General features: G+C 45.0%; 1 protein-coding gene across 5 annotated transcripts in view; it reads left to right on the top strand.

Annotated features, from left to right (window-relative positions):
- EPS8L2 (EPS8 like 2) overlaps positions 1 to 26,801 on the top strand; it is a 258,012-nt gene that overhangs the window by 106,008 nt on the left and 125,203 nt on the right. Inside the window, exon 1 of one of the 5 annotated variants that reach the window (XM_056527019.1) lies at positions 11,521 to 11,538. The exons of the other annotated variants lie outside the window; for them this stretch is intronic. The gene's annotated coding sequence lies outside the window, so the exon portion shown is untranslated. Of the gene's footprint in view, positions 1 to 11,520; positions 11,539 to 26,801 lie in introns of those variants that run through there. 5 annotated transcript variants of the gene reach the window in all.

Raw genomic sequence — 26,801 nt, forward strand, 5'->3', positions numbered from 1 at the left:
TCAATGCAAGGACGTAGGGAGCCATCTTTTTTGGACACAAAGAAAAATCCAGCTCCGGCAGGAGAGGAGGATTTGCGGATAAACCCCTTTTCTAAATTTTCCTGGATGTACTCAGACATAGCAAGAGTCTCTGGGGCGGACAGAGGATAAATTCTGCCCCGGGGTGGAGTAGTGCCCGGGAGGAGGTCAATAGGACAGTCATAAGGCCTGTGAGGGGGTAGAGTCTCAGCTTGTTTTTTGCAAAACACATCAGCAAAGTCCATATAGGCCTTAGGGAGACCGGTTACAGGGGGAACCACAGGGTCACGGCAGGGAGTACTGGGAACCGGTTTAAGGCAGTCCTTGAAACAAGAGATACCCCAGCTCTTGATCTCCCCCGTGGACCAATCCAGGGTTGGGGAATGGCGTTGGAGCCACGGTAGTCCAAGGAGAATTTCGGAAGTGCAATTGGGGAGGACCAAGAACTAAATTTTTTCTTGATGAGGTCCGATGCACATTAGAAGGGGCTCCGTGCGGTAACGTATGGTGCAGTCCAATCTTTCATTGTTAACACAATTGATGTAGAGGGGCCTGGCGAGACTGGTTACCGGGATGTTGAACCTGTTGATGAGAGAGGCCAAAATAAAGTTTCCTGCAGATCCGGAATCCAAGAAGGCCATAGTAGAGAAGGAGAAGGTAGATGCAGATATCCGCACAGGCACAGTAAGGCGTGGAGAAGCAGAGTAGACATCAAGAACTGTCTCACCTTTGTGCGGAGTCAGCGTGCGTCTTTCCAGGCGGGGAGGACGGATAGGACAATCCTTCAGGAAGTGTTCGGTACCGGCACAGTACAGGCAGAGATTCTCCATGCGGCGTCGTGTCCTCTCTTGAGGTGTCAGGCGAGACCGGTCAACTTGCATAGCCTCCACGGCGGGAGGCACAGGAACGGATTGCAGAGGACCAGAGGAGAGAGGAGCCGGGGAGAAAAAACGCCTCGTGCGAACAAAGTCCATATCCTGGCGGAGCTCCTGACGCCTTTCGGAAAAACGCATGTCAATGCGAGTGGCAAGATGAATGAGTTCATGTAGATTAGCAGGAATTTCTCGTGCGGCCAGAACATCTTTAATGTTGCTGGATAGGCCTTTTTTAAAGGTCGCGCAGAGGGCCTCATTATTCCAGGATAGTTCAGAAGCAAGAGTACGGAATTGTATGGCATACTCGCCAACGGAAGAATTACCCTGGACCAGGTTCAGCAGGGCAGTCTCAGCAGAGGAGGCTCGGGCAGGTTCCTCAAAGACACTACGAATTTCCGAGAAGAAGGAGTGTACAGAGGCAGTGACGGGGTCATTGCGGTCCCAGAGCGGTGTGGCCCATGACAGAGCTTTTCCAGACAGAAGGCTGACTACGAAAGCCACCTTAGACCTTTCAGTAGGAAACTGGACCGACATCATCTCCAAGTGCAGGGAACATTGTGAAAGAAAGCCACGGCAAAACTTAGAGTCCCCATCAAATTTGTCCGGCAAGGATAGTCGTAGGCCTGAAGCGGCCACTCGCTGCGGAGGAGGTGCAGGAGCTGGCGGAGGAGATGATTGCTGAAGCTGTGGTAGTAGCTGCTGTAGCATCACGGTCAGTTGAGACAGCTGGTGGCCTTGTTGCGCTATCTGTTGTGACTGCTGGGCGACCACCGTGGTGAGGTCAGCGACAACTGGCAGAGGTACTTCAGCGGGATCCATGGCCGGATCTACTGTCACGATGCCGGCTGGCAGGAGGTGGATCCTCTGTGCCAGAGAGGGATTGGCGTGGACCGTGCTAGTGGATCGGTTCTAAGTCACTACTGGTATTCACCAGAGCCCGCCGCAAAGCGGGATGGTCTTGCTGCGGCGGTAGTGACCAGGTCGTATCCACTAGCAACGGCTCAACCTCTCTGACTGCTGAAGATAGGCGCGGTACAAGGGAGTAGACAGAAGCAAGGTCGGACGTAGCAGAAGGTCGGGGCAGGCAGCAAGGATAGTAGTCAGGGGCAACGGCAGGAGGTCTGGAACACAGGCTAGGAACACACAAGGGAACGCTTTCACTAGGCACAAGGGCAACAAGATCCGGCGAGGGAGTGCAGGGGAAGTGAGGTATATATATGGAGTGCACAGGTGAACACACTAATTAGAACCACTGCGCCAATCAGCGGCGCAGTGGCCCTTTAAATCGCAGAGACCCGGCGCGCGCGCGCCCTAGGGAGCGGGGCCGCGCGCGCCGGGACAGGACCGACGGAGAGCGAGTCAGGTACGGGAGCCGGGGTGCGCATCGCGAGCGGGCGCCACCCGCATCGCGAATCGCATCCCGGCTGGAGGCGGTATCGCAGCGCACCCGGTCAGTGGATCTGACCGGGGCGCTGCAGTAACGAGAGTGTAGCGAGCGCTCCGGGGAAGAGCGGGGACCCGGAGCGCTCGGCGTAACAATATACACCAAGATGAAGACAAAATCCAATGATCAATTTTACCCAATGTCTTAAAAGAAACTGCAAAAATATAAGTGATGTGTCAGGCCTAAAATAAGGACGTTTTCTTCGACCTGCCATACAGATTAAAGGGGTACTTCGGTGGAAAACATTTTTTTTAAATCTAATGGGATTCTGCTGCACTGCGCACACAGCGAAATTTCCAATTCCCGAGTCCGCAAAAATAATAGAAATGTCTATACTTTCTGTGGAGTCCACATGGAAATGGTCCTTTTTAGTGCAGACATTCCATCATGTGAACATAGCCTTAAAGGGGTACTCCGGTGGAAAACATTTTTTTTTTTTTAAATCACCTGGTGCCAGAAAGTTAAACAGATTTGTAAATTACTGCTATTAAAAAAATCTTTACCCTTCCAGTACTTTTTAGCAGCTGTGTGCTACAGAGGAAATTATTTTCTTTTTGAATTTATTTTTTGTCTTGTCTACAGTGCTCTCTGCTGACACCTCTGTTCATATCAGGAACTGCCCAGAGCAGGAGAAAATCCCCATTGCAAACCTATGCTGCTCTGGACAGTTCCTGACACGGACAGAGGTGTCAGCAGAGAGCACTGTGGACAAGACAAAAAAGAAATCCAAAAAGAAAAGAATTTCCTCTGTAGCATACAGCTGCTTAAAAGTACTGGAAGGGTAAAGATTTTTTAATAGCAGTAATTTACAAATCTGTTTAACTTTCTGGCACCAGGTGATTTAAAAAATAAAATGTTTTCCACCGGAGTACCCCTTTAACCCCTTAAGGACACATGACGTACTGGAACGTCATGTGTCCACTCCCGATCTATAACGCGGGGCCACGGCGTGGCCCCGCGTCATAGCGGTTCGGGCCCGGCCTCTAACAACGGCCGGGACCCGTGGCTAATAGCGCGCGGCATTGATCGCTGTGCCGCGCGCTATTAACCCTTTAGACGCGGCGTTCAAAGTTGAACGCCGCGTCTAAAGTGAAACCGAAAGCATGCCGGCTAGCTCAGTGGGCTGTTCGGGATAGCCGCGGTGAAATCGCGGCATCCCGAACAGCTGACAGGACAGCGGGAGGGCCCCTACCTGCCTCCTCGCTGTCCGATCGCCGAATGACTGCTCAGTGCCTGAGATCCAGGCATGAGCAGTCATGCGGCAGAATCATCGATCACTGGTTTCTTATGAGAAACCAGTGATCAATGTAAAAGATCAGTGTGTGCAGTGTTATAGGTCCCTATGGGACCTATAACACTGCAAAAAAAAAGTGCAAAAAAAAAGTGAATAAACATCATTTAACCCCTTCCCTATTAAAAGTTTGAATCACCCCCCTTTTCCCATAAAAGAAAAAACACAGTGTAAATAAAAATAAAAATAAACATAAATGGTATCGCTGCGTGCGGAAATGTCCGAATTATAAAAATATATCGTTAATTAAACCGCACGGTCAATGGCGTGCGCGCAAAAAAATTCCAAAGTCCAAAATAGTGCATTTTTGGTCACTTTTTATATCATGAAAAAATGAATAAAAAGCGATCAATAAGTCCTATCAATGCAAAAATGAGACCGTTAAAAACTTCAGATCACGGCGCAAAAAATGAGCCCTCATACCGCCCCATACACGGAAAAATAAAAAAGTTATAGGGGTCAGAAGATGACAATTTTAAACGTATAAATTTTTCTGCATGAAGTTATGATTTTTTCCAGAAGTGCGACAAATTCAAACCTGTATAAGTAGGGTATCATTTTAATTATATGGACCTACAGAATAAAGGTAAGGTGTCATTTTTACCGAAAAATGTACTACGTAGAAACGGAAGCCCCCAAAAGTTACAAAATGGCGTTTTTTTTTTCAATTTTGTCTCACAATGATTTTTTTTCCCGTTTCACCGTAGATTTTTGGGCACAATGACTGACGTCATTACAAAGTAGAATTGGTGGTGCAAAAAATAAGCCATCATATGGATTTTTAGGTGCAAAATTGAAAGAGTTATGATTTTTTAAAGGCAAGGAGCAAAAAACGAAAATGCAAAAACGGAAAAACCCCCGGTCCTTAAGGGGTTAAGGACTCAGGGTTTTTCCATTTTTGCACTTTCGTTTTTTCCTCCTTACCTTTTAAAAATCATAACCCTTTCAATTTTCCACCTAAAAATCCATATTATGGCTTATTTTTTGCGTCGCCAATTCTACTTTGCAGTGACATTAGTCATTTTACCCAAAAATGCACGGCGAAACGGAAAAAAAAATCATTTTGCGACAAAATTGAAAAAAAAACGCCATTTTGTAACTTTTGGGGGCTTTCGTTTCTACACAGTGCATATTTCGGTAAAAATTACACCTTATCATTATTCTGTAGGTCAATACGGTTAAAATGATCCCCTACTTATATAGGTTTGATTTTGTCGCACTTCTGGAAAAAATCATAACTACATGCAGGAAAATTTATACGTTTAAAAATGTCATCTTCTGACCCCTATAACTTTTTTATTTTTCCACGTATGGGGTGGTATGAGGACTCATTTTTTGCGCCGTGATCTGAAGTTTTTATCGGTATGATTTTTGTTTTGATCGGACTTTTTGATCACTTTTTATTCATTTTTTAATGATATAAAAAGTGACCAAAATACGCTTTTTTGGACTTTGGAATTTTTTTGCGCGTACGCCATTGACCGTACGGCTTAATTAATGATATATTTTTATAGTTCGGACATTTACGCACGCGGCGATACCACATATGTTTATTTTTTATTTTTTTTACACTGTTTTATTTTTTTTATGGGAAAAGGGGGGTGATTCAAACTTTTATTAGGGAAGGGGTCAAATGACCTTTATTAACACTTTTTTTTTACATTTTTTTTGCAGTGTTATAGGTCCCATAGGGACCTATCACACTGCACACACTGATCTCTAATGCTGATCACTGGCGTGCATTAACACGCCTGTGATCAGCATTATCGGCGCTTGACTGCTCCTGCCTGGATCTCAGGCACGGAGCAGTCATTCGTCGATCGGACACCGGGGAGGCAGGTAAGAGCCCTCCCGGTGTCCGATCAGCTGTTCGGGACGCCGCGATTTCACCGCGGCGGTCCCGAACAGCCCGACTGAGCAGCCGGGTCACTTTCACTTTCACTTTAGAAGCGGCGGTCAGCTTTGACCGCCGCTTCTAAAGGGTTAATACCGCACATCGCCGCGATCGGCGATGTGTGGTATTAGCCGCGGGTCCCGACTGTTGATTAGCGCCGGTGCATTGCCGTGGAATGAGATTTGCCATAGAATGAGATGGTCCGCCTCCATCACATCCTATTGGCTCTCTCTTGTCACGTGACATATTTAAACGTCACGCATCGATGCGCACAGTAGTGTCAGTTTGGCTATCACAGGGAGAGGATCTCCTCACCCTGTGATAGCTGAAGCTGTACGGAGCTCTCATGGCCTCTGTGGCCCGACAGAAGTTCACACATGTACGCAGCTCATACGGCTGCCTCATATACATTTACTGTTGATGCACAGCGCTATCGGGATCCCTATGCCCGATGGCGCTGTCATCAGGATCCCCACGCCCACAGCTGTACTCCCCGTCCCCCGCAGCTGTACTCCCCGTCCCCGCATCTCTACTCCCCGTCCCCCGCATCTCTACTCCCCGTCCCCCGCATCTCTACTCCCCGTCCCCCGCAGCTCTACTCCCCGTCCCCCGCAGCTCTACTCCCCGTCCCCCGCAGCTCTACTCCCCGTCCCCTGTGAACGCTCAGGGAGCGATCCACAGCGCTATGGGGATTCCTACGCCCGATGGCGCTGTCATCAGTGTGCGTCCCCGCGAGCGCCCCACGCCCGCAGCTCTACTCCCCGTCCTCCGCCCCCCGCAGCTGTACTCCCCGTCCCGTTAAAGCTCAGGGAGCGGGGAACAGAAAGTAGAGCATCGGGCGCAGGTTAAGTAGTACTGCGCATGCGCAGCACTACGCGAATAACTTAACCTGCGCCCGATGCTCTACTTTCTGTTCCCCGCTCCCTGAGCGTTAACGGGACGGGGAGTAGAGCTGCGGGGGACGGGGAGTAGAGCTACGGAGGGACGGGGAGTAGAGCTGCGGGGGACGGGGAGTAGAGCTACGGAGGGACGGGGAGTAGAGCTGCGGGGGACGGGGAGTAGAGCTGCGGGGGACGGGGAGTAGAGCTGCGGGGGACGGGGAGTAGAGCTGCGGGGGACGGGGAGTAGAGCTGCGGGGGACGGGGAGTAGAGATGCGGGGACGGGGAGTAGAGATGCGGGGGACGGGGAGTACAGCTGCGGGCGTGGGGATCCTGATAGCGCTGTGGATGTAATAATAGAGTAAATGTATATGAGGCAGCCGTATGAGCTGCGTACATGTGTGAACTTCTGTCGGGCCACAGAGGCCATGAGAGCTCCGTACAGCTTCAGCTATCACAGGGTGAGGAGATCCTCTCCCTGTGATAGCCAAACTGACACTACTGTGCGCATCGATGCGTGACGTTTAAATATGTCACGTGACAAGAGAGAGCCAATAGGATGTGATGGAGGCGGACCATCTCATTCTATGGCAAATCTCATTCCACGGCAATGCACCGGGACAGACACGATATGATGCGGGATCGCGGCGCGATCCCGCTTCATATCGCGGGAGCCGGCGCAGGACGTAAATATACGTCCTGCGTCGTTAAGGGGTTAAGGCCATGTTCACATGATGGAATGTCTGCACTAAAAAGGACCATTTCCATGTGGACTCCACAGAAAGTATAGACATTTCTGTTCTTTTTGCAGACTCCGGAATCGGAAATTTCGCTGTGTGCGCAGTGCAGCAGAATCCCATTAGAATCAATGGGACTCTGCTGCAGTGGAATGTCTGTGGGGAATTCCACACAGAAATTCCTTTGTGTGAACATAGCCTGAAGAAATGCTGTCTGGACTCGAAGTCTGCGGGACCAACAGCTTTCAGCCGACACCTATTGACATTGTTAATTCACCTTTTATTCTGGATTAAGCCTTATTGGAGCCTGTTGTGGGCCTGGATCCTATTCTGTTAGTCCATTTATATCTTTATCAGACATTTCTAGTAGTGTTGAGCGGAATAGGCCATATTCGAATTCGCGAATATTCGCGAATATATGGACGAATATTCGCCATATATTCGCGGATATTCGCATATTCTCGTTTTATTTTCGCATATGTGAACATTCGCGTGTGCGAAAATTAACATATGCGAAAATTAACATATGCAAAATTAACATACGCGAAAATTCGCGTATGCGAAAAGTAGCATTTGCTAATTTTCGCATATGCGAATTTTCGCAGGCCAGTCTCACACAGTAGTATTACAGCCTTCTTTACATCACACAAGCTGGAAGCAGAGAGGGATGATCACTGTGATGTGTACTGTGAACAAAAAAACAAACAAAAAAAAACAATATTCGTAATTACGAATATATAGCGCTATATTCGCGATATTCGCGAATTCGCGAATATGCGATATTCGCGAATAATATTCGAATTGCGAATATTCGCGAGCAAGACTAATTTCTAGCTCCACCCGATATATATTTACTGTGTATCTCAATAATACCCACCCTTTACACTGTTAAAGATTGTTAATGTGAAGCAATAGATAATCCCTGTGTATATCTAAAGGCCCATTTATACTAGAAAATTATTGTCAATGTTTCCAAATTTCTAACAACAATTGAGTAATGTAAATAAAGGATGAACCTCAATTATTAGTAATAAAACTATGCTTGATCTTCAAGGATTGTGACACCATAAAAATGACCACTACAGGACACTCCTCATCTGGCAGGGAAAGGTTTTCTCCTCCATAGCAGAGAAAATTGTCCTGATATACATAGTTACATAGTTACATAGTTAGTACGGTGGAAAAAAAGACAAATGTCCATCAAGTTCAACCAGGGAATTGAAGGGTAGGGGTGTGGCGCGATATTGGGGAAGGGATGGGATTTTATATTTCTTCATAAGCATTAATGTTATTTTGTTCCAGGAATGTATCTAATCCTGTTTTAAAGCTGTTAATTTTTCCTGCTGTGACCAGTTCCTGAGGTAGACTGTTCCATAAATTCACAGTCCTCACGGTAAAGAAGGCGTGTCGCCCCTTGAGACTAAACCTTTTCTTCTCCAGACGGAGGGAGTGCCCCCTCGTCCTTTGGGGGGGTTTAGCCTGGAACAGTTTTTCTCCATATTTTTTGTATGGGCCATTAATATACTTATATACGTTTATCATATCCCCCCTTAAACGTCTCTTCTCAAGACTAAACAATTGTAACTCCTTTAATCGCTCCTCATAGCTAAGATGTTCCATGCCCCATATTAGTTTAGTCGCGCGTCTCTGCACCCTTTCCAACTCCGCAGTGTCCCTTTTATGGACAGGTGCCCAAAACTGAAGAGCATATTCCAGGTGAGGCCATGTCCATCAGATCCCCTTCACTTATATTGGGGGTTTACAGAATTGTGCCATGTACTGTAATGTGAATTTAGGTGTGGCAGGATAAATGAAGAAAGTTTTGTGTCAGAGATTCTGTTCCATATATCTGAGTGTGGTTGTGTTGACAGCAAGCAGATCCATTTCTATGAGCGCTGTTCAGATGAATGCGGTTGTGTATGAATTCACCTTTAGTCACATACTGCTATTAAAGGGGTACTCCGCCCCTAGACATCTTAGCCCCTATCCAAAGCATAGGGGATAAGATGTCTGATCGTGGGGGGGTCCCGCCGCTGGGGCACCCCAGACATTCGGTGAACGGAGCGAACTTCGCTCCGTGCTGGTTGACTGGCGATGTGGGGCGGAGGCTCGTGACATCACGGCCACGCCTGCTCGTGACGTCACGGCCATGCCCCCTCGATGCAAGTCTATGGGAGGGGGCGTCACGCCCCCTCCCATAGACTTGCATTGAGGGGGCATGGCTGTGACATCACGAGCGGGGCATAACCGTGATGTCACAATTCTCCAGCACCGCACCCGACGCCCTAAACGAACGCCGGGTGCAGCGGGGAGGTCGCGGGGGTCCCCAGCAGCGGGATAAGATGTCTAGGGGCGGAGTACCCCTTTAAATATAGCTCTGCACACCACTGGATTATTGTTGGCTATTGGAGAATTACTAGACCAAGATAAGAGATATTGATAATAGTATGGCCTTTCTTTAGATGTTGTCAATGGTTTACTTTTGAGGCTAAGGAAAATATAATTTTCTACAAAGAGTCGCATTTGTTTGTACCTATGACTATGTGTTTTATTCTTAGCAATTATTTTTATTAAAGTGTCACTAATCATTAAAAAAAACAACTTTTGACATCAAAAAGTTTTGATCGGTGTTTGGATGTTCGGTCCCTGGCATTGCTAGAACTTAGCTTTGCGCTTCTCTCCCCATATTTCTACTTGCTGAGAGAGACGAGCTTCATAGACTTACTAAAGAATCTGTCTTAGGCTGCATTCACACTTCGTTTTTACACTACGGGTGCCGGATCCAACTGGGGGAGGGGCAAACCGGGCTCTCCCTTACCCCAGCCCAACCAGTGCTGAAATCCATTTACTTTAATGAGCCGACCGGAGTCAAACAGTGACCCGTATGGGGTTTTCTGACTGGACCTAAAACTGTAGTATACTACGATTTCAGTTCCGGTCACAAAACCAGATACGGGTCAAAAATGAGCCGACCGGAGCCACCGTTTGACTCCAGTCGGCTCATTAAAGTAAATGGATTTCAGCACTGGTCCGGCTGGGGTACGGGAGAGCCCAGTTTGCCCCTCCCCCCAGCCGAATCCGCCAGCCAGCTGTGAATGTAGCCTTACGCAGCAAGGAAAAAGAAACGGGGAGAGAAAAGCTGAGCTGAACTCTTCTACTAGCTAATGTTTGGAAAGGTTCTGGACGTCCAGACCCCACTTTTTAAAACTTTTTACATGTCCCTAGAACATGTGAAATGTCTTTTAAAGGATAGTAATGCTTTAAAGCTTAATCCCAACATCCCATTATCCTACTCTCACCATTTCATGCTCACAGGTCCCAAATAGCTAACAAATAGGAAGTGCATTTTAGCATCCCTATTAGCCCCCTTTCACACTACAGGTATCATCTTGTAATAAACCTCCGTTATTACTCCCGGAAAAAAGTCCTGAAAACGGCCATTCATGTCAATGGGATTTTTTGAACATCCTTTTGCATCAGATATGTCCGTTTTTACTTATGTCAGTTATTTTTGCCGGCACAAAAGATGGTGCCTGCACTAATTTTTGGTCCGGCAATTTTTTTTGGGGAAAAACCGGACGTTAAAATTTAACATTGAAGTCTATGGGAACCGGATGTTAAAAAAAAAAGCATCCATTTTCCTCAGTTATTGTCAGTTTTTTTTTAACATCTGTTTTTTTTGTACTGAGTATGCTCATTACAGCTTTACAAAAAAGGGGTTAAAAATCGGATTAAAAAAACGGATATAACTGGTAATAACAGATGATAACGGATGAACAACATCATTTTTTTTTTTTTTTTTAAAACATTAAAAATAACGGATAATGGTCATCAGTTATATTATTACCAGTTATTGCATCAGTTTTTTTTTTAATCTGTTATTGTAAAATAACGGCAGTAAAAAAGCAGAATGATACCTGTAGTGTGAAAGGGGCCTTATAGGGACTATACCTGGACCTTGTGCAGAATAGATCACCATAAAATCCTGATCTTCAATAGAAGCGGATGAGATCTGTGTATGACAGGGTATATATAGGCTTTCTGGCTTTTTAATGTGGGTTATTGGAGTTAAATTTTGTCAGACTTAAACCAGGCTTTAATATCTAAAGTTGGGTTTTAGTATTTTCTTTCTCTTTTAGTTGATATCTTCTTTACTGAAAAAAAAGTCCTTAAAGATCTGGCAAGAATAAATGTGACATGTGAAGGTCAAGATAGCAGAGACATTCAGGTGTTGTGATGATAAACATCTGGCGTTTGGTGTGATGTGAAGAATAGTAATGTGAACAGAAGCCAAAGATGCAGATGATTGCACCCAGCTGGTCTGTCCAGGACATGCCTTCTCCTTCATATGGAATTTCATGTTTTCAGCCAAGTTTCATGTTTGTATTCCTTGACTAAAGGTCAAGAATAGTTTTCCTTGTGTGAACTACTAAGCTAAGTTTTACAGATGACTATATTACTGTATTTATCCATCACTCATGGTGTGTAAATAATCCATTTTTACAACCTGTGGGAAACCAGAGAATAAAGGTGATACATTACATTAAAGGGGTAACTTTAATGTGTGGAAAACACATTTTTCTAATCAACTGGTGCCAGAAAGTTGACCAGATTTGTAAATTACTTCTATTTAAAAATCTTAATCCTTTCAGTACTTATCAGCTACTGTTTGCTCCACAGGAAGTTGTGTAGTTCTTTCCAGTCTGACCACAGTGCTCTCTGCTGACACCTCTGTCTGTGTCATGAACAGCTAAAACAAAGGAAAGCGCTCCATAGTGTGATCACGTAGGTGCATATAAAGATGAACACAAATTAATAGTGCTCACCCTCAGTGGTTGTACTGGACCAAGTACAACAATGGAAAAGCATGTAAATGATCAGTAGAACATGGATCCAGCAGCCGCTCCTGGGATATACAGCAAACACAAAAGGACCTCCATGACACTCAGGATCAAGCAGGGCGCATGGAACTCAGGTGAGGTAAGAAAGGTTTATTACCCACAATGCAACGCATTTCGCGGAAAAACGCTTCATCAGGCTGCCTGATGAAGCGGTTTTCTGTGAAACGCGTTGCATTGTGGGTAATAAACCTTTCTTACCTCACCTGAGTTCCCTGCGCCCTGCTTGATCCTGAGTGTCATGGAGGTCCTTTTGTATGAACTGTCCAGAGTAGGAGAGGTTTGCTATGGGGATTTGCTCCTACTCCGAACAGTTCCTAACACAGACAGAGCACTGTGGTCAGACAGAAAAGAACTACACAACTTCCTCTGGAGCATACAGCAGCTAATAAATACTGGAAGGATTAAGATTTTTATATAGAAGTAATTTACAAATCTGTTTAACTTTCTGGCACCAGTTGATTTAAAAAAAAAAAAAATAGTTTTCCACCGGAGTACCCCTTTAAAGTGAATGAGTTGAGGATTTCAACCTAAATCATCCTTTGTTGGGTGAATTCTAATAATGAACGACCATTGTTGCTGACCCATGACAGATCACATGCCGTGTTTCTCCGAAAATAGGACCGGGTCTTATATTAATTTTAGCCACAAAAAACACACTAGGGCTTATTTTCAGGGTAGGGCTTATTTACGGTACGGTATGCACAATGAACAACATTGCGGTTCCACGGTATTTACACCCCCCCCATTATCATCATGTGATGGGCGCAGCTCTGTCCCCCAACGTAACTCCCCCCCCCCCCGCCAGTTTATCAGCCCAGCGCTGCACCCCACATCGGGGTACTTACTAATCATTTGTTACCCACAAGCGCAGCTTCTCTCCCCCCTGCCAAATCATTATCAGCCGCTGCGCTGTATCTATTCCTGTGCCCGGGCTGCAAATATTAAAAAACAAACTTTAACTTACCTTCGTCCTTCGTTCCCCCGTTGCTAAGGCAACGGCCTCATGGTCCCTCCGCTGTTCTTGCTGCTTCCTGGTGTTGGGACGTCACAGAGCCTTCAGCCTATCACCGGCCGCAGAGATGTTCCGCCTCGGCTGATGATAGGTTGAGCGCATTGTCATGTAAGGAGTCGGCCGGCTTCTTACATCACAGTGGGCTCAGCCTATCATCAGCCGAGGCGGGACAGCCGGTGATAGGCTGAAGGCTCTGTGACGTTCCCATCCCCAGGACCGCAGCGAGAACAGCGGAGGACAGTGAAGCCGGTTCCTTAGCGACGGGGGGAATGAAGGACGAAGGTAAGTTAAAGTTTGTTTTTTAAAATTTGCAGCCCGGGCATTGTCTAGGTTAGTGGTCTTCAACCTGCAGACCTCCAGATGTTGCAAACATTTGAAACATCTGGAGGTCCGCAGGTTGGAGACCACTGGTCTAGGTCTTATTTTCGGGGTAGGGCTTATATTGTAGCCCACCCTGATAATCCAGCTAGGGCCTATTTTCGGGGTAGGTACTATTTTCGGGAAAACACAGTAGGAAAAAGTTGGCTGCAGAAACCCTTTCAGTAGCTGTTGGCCCAATGTTTCTTCTGACTGCCATCTCTCCTGATACCCTGACACACATGAACGCTTGGCCAGACTCCTCTGGTGGTGTCTCATCTCCCCAAGAACAAAAGGAATGGACAATTGAAATCCAACAGCCTCTACCCTTTTCTCCCTCAACAATATCTGTCAAGGGAGAATCAGGAGACCCCCATACACATTGGACTGTTGGCTGGATCTGCTGAAGTCGGCAGGTTCAGCTTTCTTTTCTCTAATGTGTATGGAAGCCCTATGGCTAAGTTTCCTCTTGGCTTTTTTCTGGCAGTTTTTGGTAATCTGCCACTGCAGTTTTTGAGCCAAGGCCAGAAGTCTATTCAAAAGGAATAGGACATATAATGGAAGGACTTATACTTCTCCTTCCTTATGAATCCACTTCTGACTTTGGCTCAAAAACTGCAGTGGCAGATATCCAAAAACTGCCAGAAAAAAATACAAGTGGAAACTTAGCCTAAGGCTGGAATTCCACGTATTTGTTTTGGGGGGGGGGGGGGAATGGCAAGAAAAACGCCAATTCTGTCGCATGGCGTTTTTTGGGCCACAAACGCTGCGACCAGATGTTAGCTGTAATTCAATGAGAAATCGCTAAATTCTTTTTTTACTTGCCGTTTTTCAGTTTGGTGTTTTTTTTAATCCTTTTGGCACTTTTTCACTCTTTTTTTTGGCATTTTTCAGCTCCTTGGCGGTTTTGCTAAAGCGCAGCATGTTGAGCCTATGGCGTTTTTCTCCCATAAAAGTCTATGGGAGTAAAAAAAAAACACCATTTACTTAACTTTGGCGTTTTTGCAGGCGGGTTTTATTCTTTTTTGGACTTTAGCGATCCAAAAAAGTGATGGAGATACCTTTTTAAATAAAATTTCATAGGGTACCATAAAAAAAAAAGAGACAGTAGTGATGGAAAAAATTGTGTTTAACGAAATGTAGCCGACAATAATAAAAATGTAGTTTTTTCTTTATTTTTTAGGTAGTATTATACACTGTTCCATGATGAGAGTAGTAGTACCTGTACTAATTGACAGATCGCCCGGGTCCGTTGCGATCCTCCTGTATAATGTATAGATGCAGCGGCCGCTCTTCTATGATCCCCCTGCACTACCGTATATATACACCTATTCATATTTTCCGCAGAGAGCTGTGATTGGCCAGATGGTTTCAGCCAATCACAACTCTCTGTGAGAAATATGAATAGGTGTATATATACGTCAGTGCAGGGGACCATAGAAGAGCGGCCGCATCTATACATTATACAGGAGGATCACAATGGGGGTCAGGAGTGACAATCCCTGAGATCTTTCCTTAGCTGCAGGTACTACAGCTCCCAACATGGAGCAGAGCGTGCTCCATGTTGGGAGTAGTAGTACCCGCAGTTAAGGACAGATCACAGCAAGTGTCACTCCTGACACCTGCTGCGATCGTCTTATCTATTCTCCTGCGCTCCGCATCTCTGCACTATACTCCGGCCAGTGATGTGAATAGAACATCACTCATTCATATTTCCCTCTGAGAGCTGTGATTGGCTACAACCATCCGGCCAATCCCCACTCTGGGTGGAAAATATGAATGAGTGATGTTCTATTCACATCACTGGCCGGAGTACAGAGCAGAGATGTGAGCGCTGTATAGAGCCGCATCTCTGCTATATTATGGACGATCACATCGGGTGTCAGGAAAAAAACGTGAAACACACATACACACTTTATTAAAAATGAATTAAAAGTTCATTATAAAAAATAAAAATTTCCTTAAATAAATTTGCCCATCCCTACTGCATCCTTTTTTTTTTTTTTTCTGGTACCCAACATATTTTGAAAAAAAACGCCAAAGGGGCCAAAAAGGCCATTTCAACTCAAATGCAAAAATTCCAGAAAAAGCGTCAGACGCAGGAAATTGCACTGGCATTTTTTCAGCCATTTTTTTTCAGTGAAAAAAATGCTGGATTTCATGCTACTTGTCTAATCTATATTGTCTTATATTTTTTGATGACATGTTTATCTTGAAAACTTTAATAAAATTCTTTAATACAAAAAAAAGAAAAAAAACGCTGGAAAAAGTGGAATCCTAGCCTTAGGATCATTCACAAGACAATCATTTGTTCAATAGTTATTCAACCATCAACCTACTTCTGTATATTGTTTATGATCACCTTATGAGCTAAAGATAAATATTCGTATGTAATATGGGAACCATAGGAACAATGTATGTGATTCTAAAGCGTGATACAGGTCAACTGCTATCTCCTCTAAGCCTCTCTATAAGCATGTTTAACCCCTTAAGGACGCAGGGTTTTTCCGTTTTTGCATTTTCATTTTTTCCTCATCACCTTCTAAAAATCATAACGCTTTCAATTTTGCACATGAAATTCCATATGATGGCTTTTTTTGCGCCACCAATTCTACTTTGCAGTGACATTAGTCATTTAACCCAAAAATCCAAGGCGAAACGGAAAAAAAATTAACTGTGCGACAAAATTGAAGAAAAAATGCCATTTTGTAACTTTTGGGGGCTTCCGTTTCTACGCAGTGCATTTTGCGGTAAAAATTCCACCTTCTTTTTATTCTGTAGGTCCATACGGTTAAAATGATACCCTACTTATATAGGTTTGATTTTGTATTACTTTTGGAAAAAATCATAACTACATGCAGGAAAATTTATACGTTAACAATTCTCATCTTCTGACCCCTATAACTTTTTTATTTTTCCGCGTATGGGCCGTCATCTGAAGCTTTTAGCTTTTAGCGCTATTTTGGACTTTGGAATTTTTTGGCGCATGCGCCATTGACTGTGCGGTTTAATTAATGATATATTTTTATAATTTGGACATTTCTGCATGCAACATCACCACATAGTTTATTTTTATTTACACAGTTTTTTATTTTTATGGGAAAACTTTTATTAGGGAAGGGGTTAAATGACTTTTATTATTTTTTTTTTTTAAACTTTTTTTTTTGCAGTGTTATAGCTCCCATAGGGACCTATAACAATGCACACACTGATCTTTTACACTGTTCACTGCAAAGCCATAGCTTTGCATTGATCAGTGTTATAGGCGGTCGATTGCTCAAGCCTGTATCTCAGGCTTGGAGCAATCAATCACTTATCGGACGCCACGGAGCAAGGTAAGCGGGTCCTCCGCTCGCGTGCTAGCTGCTCGGGACATTGCGATTTTATCGCAATGGTCCCGATTAGCCCAACTGAGCTGCCGGGAAGCTTTCACTTTCATTTTAGACACGGCGATCAAAGTTGTCTAAAGGGTTAATAGCGCGCGGCACAACGATCGGTATAAATATGTCCCACATACACAACTTCAATTTCATTGTGAATAAAATATAGAAGACCAGGAATGCTTTATATTCTTTCAAATCAAATTTTCTGTATCCTTGTGAACCAAATATTTGTTGTCACTAAAGCCTCCTGTGGCCTGTACGGTGACACTTACAATCCCTATGCTTCATATGAATGGGCTGTGGGCACTCGGTGACCTGTTTGTTAGTCAGTAAATCTTTGCTTGTGGATTAGATTACAGTGGTCCCTCAACATACGATGGTAATCCGTTCCAAATGGACCATCGTTTGTTGAAACCATCGTATGTATGAGGGATCCGTCATCCGTGCAATGTAAAGTATAGGACAGTGATCTACAACCTGCGGACCTCCAGATGTTGCAAAACTACAACACCCAGCATGCCCGGACAGCCAACGGCTATCCAGGCATGCTGAGAGTTGTAGTTTTGCAACATCTGGAGGTCCGCAGGTTGAAGATCACTGGTAGAGGAAGTTGTACTCACCTGTCCCCGCCGCTCCGGACCGTCACCGCTCGTCAACGCTGTCCTGGATGTCGCTGTCCATCGCTGCCGCCGAGTCCCCGAGGTGTCCCCGATGCTCCGGAAAGGCCTCTGCTTCCCCAGCATTCTCGCTCTCTGTCGCCGCCATCACGTCGCTACGCACACCGCTCCTATTGGATGACGGAACAGAGTGCGCAGCGACGTGATGACGATGATGGAGAGTGCCGACAATGCAGGGGATCTTGAAGAGGACGCGCCGGAGCCCCAAGGACAGGTGAGTGATCGTCAGCGGAGCACACTGGGCACCATAAACGGCTATCCGGTGGCAGCTGAAGCAGTCTGCGCTGCCGGATAGCCGTTTATGCGATGGCCCCAACATACAAAAGCATTGTATGTTGATGCTGCCTTCAACATGTGATTGCCCTTTGAGAGCCGATCGTATCTTGAAATGATCGTATGTCGGGGCCATCATAGGTCGGGGGGTCACTGTATTAGTTTTTTTTTCTTCTTATGTTTCCCTCTATTCCAGGGGAGCCTTGCAATGCCAGTTCTTTAGTCATTATATTTGTATTGATATAATGAGGGGAATTCATCAATCTGTTTAGAATGTTTTTTTTTTATCTAAAATTGTCGCACAAAAAGTTTCAGTCACTTCTCCTGCGACTTTTGTGCGACTTGCTATAGATCATATCTGAAAGTGATCTACGATGTGCAGTGCTTCAGACCAGTATTATGCAGTGGGCACGGATTAATTATCTGCGACTTTATTCTGAAATTCACAAAAAAAGTCGCAGCACCGTGATTTACACAGAAACTCCCGCCATGTAACATCAGCCCTGGAAAGCAGTCTAAACAGATGAATCGGGGGCAGGAGGTTCAAAAACAAGGCGACTTTTCATTACTAAAATAGGATAAAAAGGAGGGAAGAATTGATGAATGCCCCTTATTATTCATATTATAGATACATTTTTGCCTTATATTTATGCTATGAATATTTCTATCATCACATGTGGCGATATTTTTCATCAGACTTCACGTTCCCTAACATCAGTGATGATACTGGTTCTGTCATATGTGAAATATAAGGAACCTGTATATTCTATGAATTGTAGCTCTAGTGATGACATAAAAAGAACTAACTTCTGTATATTTAATCAGAGCACATAGCAACAAGTATCAAAGGCTAACATGCTACACAAACATCTCTTCTGGAGTTACATGCTTCTTGTAGCAGACTACGCTGTGGTCAGAATATCTTCCACCGTCCTTCTTTGCAGTAAATCAGCAATGACTATGTACAGTGTGCATTGTATTATTCAACACATAGACATAGACTTAGGCTGGGTTCATAAATAATTTTGGTCAATATTTTTAGGCAAAACCTGGAATGGGTAAGTGTGCTTACATATGGCTGGGTTCATGCTGCCATTGTGCCCCGACCGTTCAGGGTCCCTTTGGTTCTTCTTTTGTTCCTTTTTTTCTTCTTGTCACGGGTCTGAACACAACTGATACAACCAGGTCCCGATGGACCCCATTGACTTAAAGGGGTACTCCGGCCCCAAGACATCTTATCCCCTATCCAAAGGATAGGGGATAAGATGTCTGATCGCGGGGTCCCGCCGCTGGGGACCCCCGCTATATAGCACGCAGCACCCACCTGTACCGGCTTCCGGAAGCGCTGGAGGCTCTTAGCCTAATTCCTCCAGACCATGGGGACAGAAGATCGTGACGTCACGACTCCGCCCCCATGTGACATCACACCCCGCCCCCCTCAATGCAAGTCTATGGGTGGGGGCGTGACAGGTCTCTATTTTACATATAATCAGGCAAAAAACCCAGTACTACAACCCCTCCAATAGAATGTACCAAGGGACACACATACCCCAACATATGTTTCACTTCCTGTTTCATCAGGGGATGTCACAATGCTATTCAGGGGGCTATTTAAATGATGCTTAGCCAATCAAGCTAGGTGACCATTCAATTAATGTTAATGTACCAGCTGTGTAAAATTACCTAAAAACCAGGTTCCTGCTGTAATTATAGTTCTGCCCAATGCCCCACTCACATGCTATTTCATAATCATGGGTGCACATCGTGCGCAGGTCGTGACGCAATGTGTGTTGAGCCTGGTGCACACCATTCCGCACCACTCCACACCTTACATTCCACCTTTAACTCTACTCACAGGAGGGAAGAAATGTGTGAACTGACTAGTCACAATGGTGGCATGCTGTTATACTACCATGCTGGAATTCAGTAAGCTCTTTAGAACAACCCCTTGTTTGAAAGGGCCCATTCACATGGCAAAGCCTTCCTGGGCAGTGTATTCCATAGGCAGAACAAGTTAGCACTAGGAACGCTCAGAAAGGTGCTGTCTCCATGGATGGTTTTCTGCTAAAACGATGAACATGTCCAGAATTTAAGTTTGCTTGGCAGGTTTCTGTGTGCATAGGGCAGTAGAATCCTATTGAAAACAATGGGAGGTTGCTGCATCGGGAATGTCCAAGCAGAATTTTTTCACCAAATTCTACCATGTGAATGGGCCTTGATGGAAACTGCATTGGTAGAAGCCAGATTTTTACACCTAGGGCAATGGGACTGAATAAAGAACCAACAATCCATGGTTAAAAGGTGTTTCTCAACCCTTTTGTCCATATGATGTACGTACACACATCAGCAGTGTAAGAAGCCACAAATAAAAATAACCTTTGCTTGGCTGTACATGTTCTAATGTTGTCACTTCTGACCAGACAAATATCACAATCAATGCGTGGTAGCAATTTCTTATCTTCATTATTATAACAATTGTTGTTTACAAGCCGGCTGTTTGTTTGAGAAAAATGGTTTCTACCCTCCGTGTTTAAAGAACTTATCCCATAAAGAAGTCAGCGTGAGGAGGGATAAAATACATACAAGTGCAGCATATTCACACGGCAGAATTTCCGCTTGTGGAATTCCACCTCAAATTAGAGCCCATAGACTTCTATGGGATTCTGCACTCACATTTAGGCTGGGTTCACACTGTGGAATTTGTGGGCAGAATTTCTGCCGGAGATCGAGCCAGCGGCACTAGAACCGTGCGGTCTACATTGCCGTCCCCATAGATGGCAATGCATTTCTGAGCAGATCTCCCAAAAGATCCACCCAGAAATGCATTGCAGTCTATGGGGGCAGCAATGCAGTCTGCTCGGTCCTAGTGCCGCCGGCTCGATCTACAGCAGAAATTCTGCCCAGAAATTACGTAGTGTGAACCCAGCCTTACACTTCTGAATTTCCGCTTGTGTTAATTTGCTAGCAGAATTCCGCAGGTGGAAATTTAGAAGTGTGAATGGGAGTGCAGAATCCAATAGAACCTATGGACTTTAAATTGAGGCAGAATTCCGCAAGTGGAAATTCTACCATGGGAATAGACCCTAAGGGTACGTTCACATTAGCGGATCCACGGCGTAATTTACGCTGCCGAAGGACCGCTGTATGGTGCCTTTACATGTGCCTGCTTGAAGCGGCAATACGCCGCTACGAGCAGACACACTGCGACGTGCGAGTCGCCGCTCGCATGCGCAGTATACTGTCACATCGTGGCAGCTCTCTGCCTAGCTCATAGAGCAAGGGGAGCAGGCACGATGTGTGCAAGTACACCGCGCATGTGTGGCGACTCGCACATCGCTTCAGTGTGTCTGCTCATAGCGGCGTACTGCCGCTCCGAGCAGGCACATGTAAAGGCACCATACAGCGGTCCTTCAGCGGTGGAACCGCAGCATAAATAACACTCTGGATCTGCCATCTCACAATGCAGTTTTTGGATTTTTTTTTTTTTTTTTAAGTTGTCACTGCAGTTTCAGAGCCAAAGCCAGAAAAGAATCCAACAGGAAGAAGTATAAGTCCTTCCTTTTTATTTCCCATTCCTTTTGAATCCTCTCTTAGATTTGACTCAAACACTTCCATGGCATTTAAAAAAAACTAAAAAAAATGGCTAGGGTGACTGCAGCCTAAGGGTTAACTCAGCCTAACCTGGCCAGGGTGTGTTATGGCTGGAAACCACATTCTGCTTGCTCCCTGCTCTTTGTTTTACTAATGTCATCATAAAACCACGAACTTTGATCTTCTAAACAGAGTACTAAATATCTGCTCAATGCATAGCCCTCGTATATGTATCACACAAGCAAAACAATTCCCTATAAATATTTCTCTGCTATTTTGTAAGATACTACGAGAACAATGTTGAATATCACTATTTATACTGTATATATGGAACAATTTTGGCAATTACATAAATGATTGTAAAGTGATATACTGTTATGTTACACTAACACAAGGCAGATGGCAGGACCTATTGGGCTTTGTGGCTGACTATATTATGAGTAAACCCACTTTATACCTGTCAAGCGGAAAATGATTTACAGGGACACTGGGCTATGACAGCCACCCAAAGGACCACATGAACCTGGAGCTGGCCTTTCTTATAGAAGGTCTCCCCTTTAAATCCATATTACCAAATATATGGGCCTATATAAACACTTGTTGTGACAGGCCCGCAGATTCTTCATACTTGTTTGGCAAGGGCCCCAAAAGCAGCGGTACTGAGTAGAGGCTTGGCAGAGACTCACAGAAAACACAATTCGGATCAGTGGTCTGAGACTTTACTTGGTGACACATGTCGGCGGTCCCACCTTACTCAGTTACTGGGTTTATAGATCTACAGTATAACATCTTTGTTATGTCGTTTCTGTATAGAAGTCGGGGGTATCTTCCTCATTTGCACACCGGTGCCAGTCCTCCTGACCAGGTTTAATCTGGGCACATCCCTCCTAAAATCTCTCACACAGCAAACTGATCACTCTGGACAGGACCCTCTGTAGCTCCAACAGGGGCATCAGCAACTGTTAAACCCAATGTGCAACCAATTGTAGCATAGGACCTTTCTTTTAATAGTTTGTCTCTTGGTACAGAAACCTCCTACTCAGGCTAGAATCTCAAAACCAGCCGAAAACAGGGCGCTTCCCCCTAGAAATGCTCACACTGTACAGTGGTCCCTCAACATATGATGGTAATCCGTTCCAAATGGACCATCGCATGTTGAGGGATCCGTGCAATGTAAAGTATAGGACAGTGGTCTACAACCTGCGGACCTCCAGATGTTGCAAAACTACAACACCCAGCATGCCCGGACAGCCAACGGCTGTCCGGGCATGCTGGGAGTTGTAGTTTTGCAACATCTGGAGGTCAGCTGGTTGAAGATCACTGGATGTCGCTGGGAGTTGTAGTTTTGCAACATCTGGAGGTCAGCTGGTTGAAGTTGCACTGGATGTCGCCTTCCATCGCTGTCGCCGCGTCCCCGGGGTGTCCCCGATGCTCCGGCAAGGCCTCTGCTTCCCCGGCATCCTCGCTCTCTGTCGCCGCCATCACGTCGCTAAGCGCGCTGCTCCTATTGGATGACGGGACGGCGTGCGCAGCAACGTGATGACGACGATGGAGAGCGCCGACGATGCAGGGGATCCCGAAGAGGAAGAGACGGAGCCCCGAGGACAGGTAAGTGATCGTCAGCGGACCACACGGGGCACCGTAAACAGCTATCCGGTGGCAGCTGAAGCGGAAGCCGTTTATGTGATGGCCCCGACATACAAAAGCATCGTATGTTGATGCTGCCTTCAACATGCGATGGCCTCTGAGAGTCCATCGTGTGTTGAAATGATCGTATGTCGGGGCCATCGTAGGTCGGGGGGTCACTGTATAGCTCTCTCCCAAGCAAGACATGGTAGACTCAAGACCTGAGAGGAACTACCCCAATGCCATAATTACCCCTGATAGCATCCAAGGGCAGACAAATTTTTTTTTTCTTTCTGATTCCAAACAAATCCAACAGGAAAAGAATCATGACATGTTCCAGTAAATGCCGTATGTATAACTACCAGACAAGTGGGGCTTATTCCTAACAGCACCAGACAGAGCATGCCATGACAGAACATGGAGGTCATAGTGCTCTGCCCTTCTTCAGTCCTTATTTGGATTATCTTGGTTTTAACAGATCAATTGAAGTTGTCATCAAATTTTCCAGAGGCCCTGGCTGCCAAAGCGACCTGCTATGTGCATTCTATAACAATACAAGTTTACTGTATGTGCCGCTCTGTATGTGCCGCTCTATATATTTTTTTCTTAATAAATTCTATGAAGACTAAAATATTCAATATTGAATCCAGTCCATGTATTACTAGATCTGTTTCTTATAGTAATTTATTGTGTCTGCTTCTGTTTAAACAATGTGGATGTAAGATAAATACTTCAAGACATTTTCATTAGGCGCCAATTGATTGTCGCACGTGCCAGGCACATTACTGTAGGAGTGTTATTTACACTTGTTCTAGACTTACTACATCTAACACAAAGTGTATAGAAAACTCCAGGAAAAATTTCTCACCACTAACTAAAGAACACCAAAGAAATGTGGGGTATGGGTGTACTAAGATAAGACCATTGTGAAGGTGCATTGTTGTGCTCATTTCTAGACTTAAAGGGGTATTCCGGGCAAAAACATTTTATCCCCTATCCAAAGGATAGGGGATAAGATGTCTGATCGCGGGGGGCCCGCTGCTGAGACCCCCCGCGATCTCCCTGTAGCACCTGCATTCTATGCGGGTGCTGAATCTCCACTTTCGAAAAACCTCCGGGTTCCGGGGACGTGACATCACGCCACGCCCCCTCCATTCATATCTATGGGAGGGGGCGTGACGGCCGTCACGCCCCCTCCCATAGACATGAATGGAGGGGGTGTGACGTGACGTCACGTCCCCAGTTCCGGAAACCCATAGGTTTCCGAAACTAGAGACGCAGTGGGCCCCCCCGCGATCAGACACCTTATCCCCTATCCTTTGGATAGGGGATAAAATGTTTTTGCCCGGAATACCCCTTTAATCCTTACAATATCCTGCTCAGTTTTTTGCTGAAAGGCAGTAGAAATTTATGATTTTTGTATGCGCTTATTTTACCCTTAATATTTGGTACCAAATGATAAGTCTTATCTTAGTAAGTCAATATCCCAGATTTCCTTGATGTTCTGTCATGTTGGTAACCAATGATTAAATGTGTTACTTATTCCCAATGATCCTGCAGTCATCCCTCCTTCTATCCTTAAAGGGGTACTCCACTCCTAGACATCTTATCCCCTATCCAAAGGATAGGGGATAAGATGTCTGATCACGGAGGTCCCACCGCTGGGGACCCCACGATCTCCCTGCAGCACCCGGCATTCGTTTAGAGCGTCTGGTGCAGCGCCAGAGGCTTGTGATGTCACGGCCACGCCCCCCTCATTGCCACACCCCCTCAATTTTTTAAATGCCATGGAAGTGTTTGAGTCAAATGCTCCAAACCTGCCTGCGGAATAGAGGGAAGAGATGAAGATACCAGGACGACAGGAGCACGGATCGTGGACATGTAAGTATGGTTATCATCAGTGTCACCCACACAACCTACCTGTAACAGGTTAGTGCGGTGACACTGATGATAGTTTTATCATTTAGAGCAACCTTTGACATGTTGCCCAGACATATCAAGCGTTGAGATTGCGTTGGTTGTCAGTCCTCATGCTCCAATTATCAGTAATAACCTGGTGAAATGCTTGGTCCAATACCGGGACAACTCTTTAAAGGAAACAACGTGAATGCAGTGGGGGATGGTTAGACTTTGCAGTGGTCGGGAATTTATCAACTAAGACTTTTTTTTTTAATTGTTGCATTTTTTTTTGCGCAAGTCCTCAAATCTTTGCACAACCTCACACCAGTCCAGACTACACTTGTCTACATCTAAGCTACTTTATTATTTATAAAGAATCTCCATGATACCTATGATACCTATGGGGGAAGGACATAGAACTTGATTTACATGGACAAAACTAAATTCCCCTTATGGCCTATTTACCTGAAGGGAGGGATTGTATGTTTACTTCCCTTCCTGCTTGTATGCCCAGCCTAGCTTGTTTTTTTATATGTTACTTTATTTTTGCTGGTGGTGCCAGGGCGGAGGTACAGAGTCTGGGTGTGTTTCATTATTCAGATAATACATTTCTTTTTTTCTGTACTGTTAGGAAATGCTCCTGTATAAAGCTACGGTGCTCGGAACATTGAGAGAAAGATGTAAACCAGCCTGGGGGGTAGAAAATGTAAATCCGACCTGATTAATAAGTGAGAGGTTCATACAACCACAAGCTTTAGGGACTATAATAGGAGCTAAAAAGGTTTCTGGGTGTAGCCCTGACTTCTTCACTATAGGTGTTGGACAGTAAGTCACTTTTTCCTGACTTGTCATTTAGAGAGAAGATAAACCGGATCCATTGCGCAGGTAGTTCAGACACAAACCAGAATTTCAGCCCTGGCAGAATATTATTAACTCTTCTCTTAGATTCATTTACGCAAAAGCCAACACAGTAACCAAAATACAGACACGTACATAAAGACAATGGGGGAGATTTATCAAAGTTGTCTATGTCCCGCATCAATATAGACCAAACTACAGAGGGTTAGTCTGGTCTATTGTGCACCGAGTTTATCAAATGGCGCACGGCTCTTGATAAATTCTGTGCACAGACTGCATGATCTTTGCTTTAGTCTATATTTTTTTTTTTTTCAGAAATAATTTTTATTATAGTTTTTCACATTAAACATACAAAACTGTGGTGTTGGGTCATTTGTTGATTATTTTACCAAGTCCTATACCATCGGTCGAGCCGAGTGGAGTAGTCACACTCCGCCCGACAACAGTGCCCAATTTGTGTTGTCATACATATTCTACATATCAACCAACAAGATAACACCAAGAAAATAAGAGAAAATAAAAGAAAACAAAAGAAAACCGGCAGCGGCCACTCCTCGTTTCTCTGTAAACATATAAGTCGTGCACAACCATTAATTTTCTGTATTCTCACGCTTATGAATAAAAAGAAGAGTTTCTGTTATGTTAACGTTAACGGTGAATGGGTAATGGTATATGAGTAATTTTATACTTAGTTCTCGTCAGTGTCGCTAAACCGGAGGCCTATCTTGGTCCGGTGATCTACAATAGGTAGAAGATGCCCACGGGAGCCACCTTGTGAGAAAGGCCTCAAACCTGTTTGCCCCCTGAGCTATAATTTTCTCAAATGCGTGTGTCATATTTATTTTTTGTATAAGTATCTCTATGGTGGGTATCGTTGTGGATTTCCAGTTGCTGACTATTGCTATTTTTGCTAGTATACATATAATACAGAACAAATCTCTCCTATCCTTCGGCATATGTTGAGCCCCCAGGAAAAGCAGTACCAGTTGGGGCGTCCACACAATCAGTCTCCCAAATAGAATTCTGATCATTTGCTGACATGATGTCCAAAAGGATGTGAGTAGGGGGCAGGACCACAGCAAATGG

Source organism: Hyla sarda, chromosome 6 (assembly GCF_029499605.1).
Source record: "Hyla sarda isolate aHylSar1 chromosome 6, aHylSar1.hap1, whole genome shotgun sequence".
In the NCBI taxonomy this organism is placed as follows: domain Eukaryota; kingdom Metazoa; phylum Chordata; class Amphibia; order Anura; family Hylidae; genus Hyla; species Hyla sarda.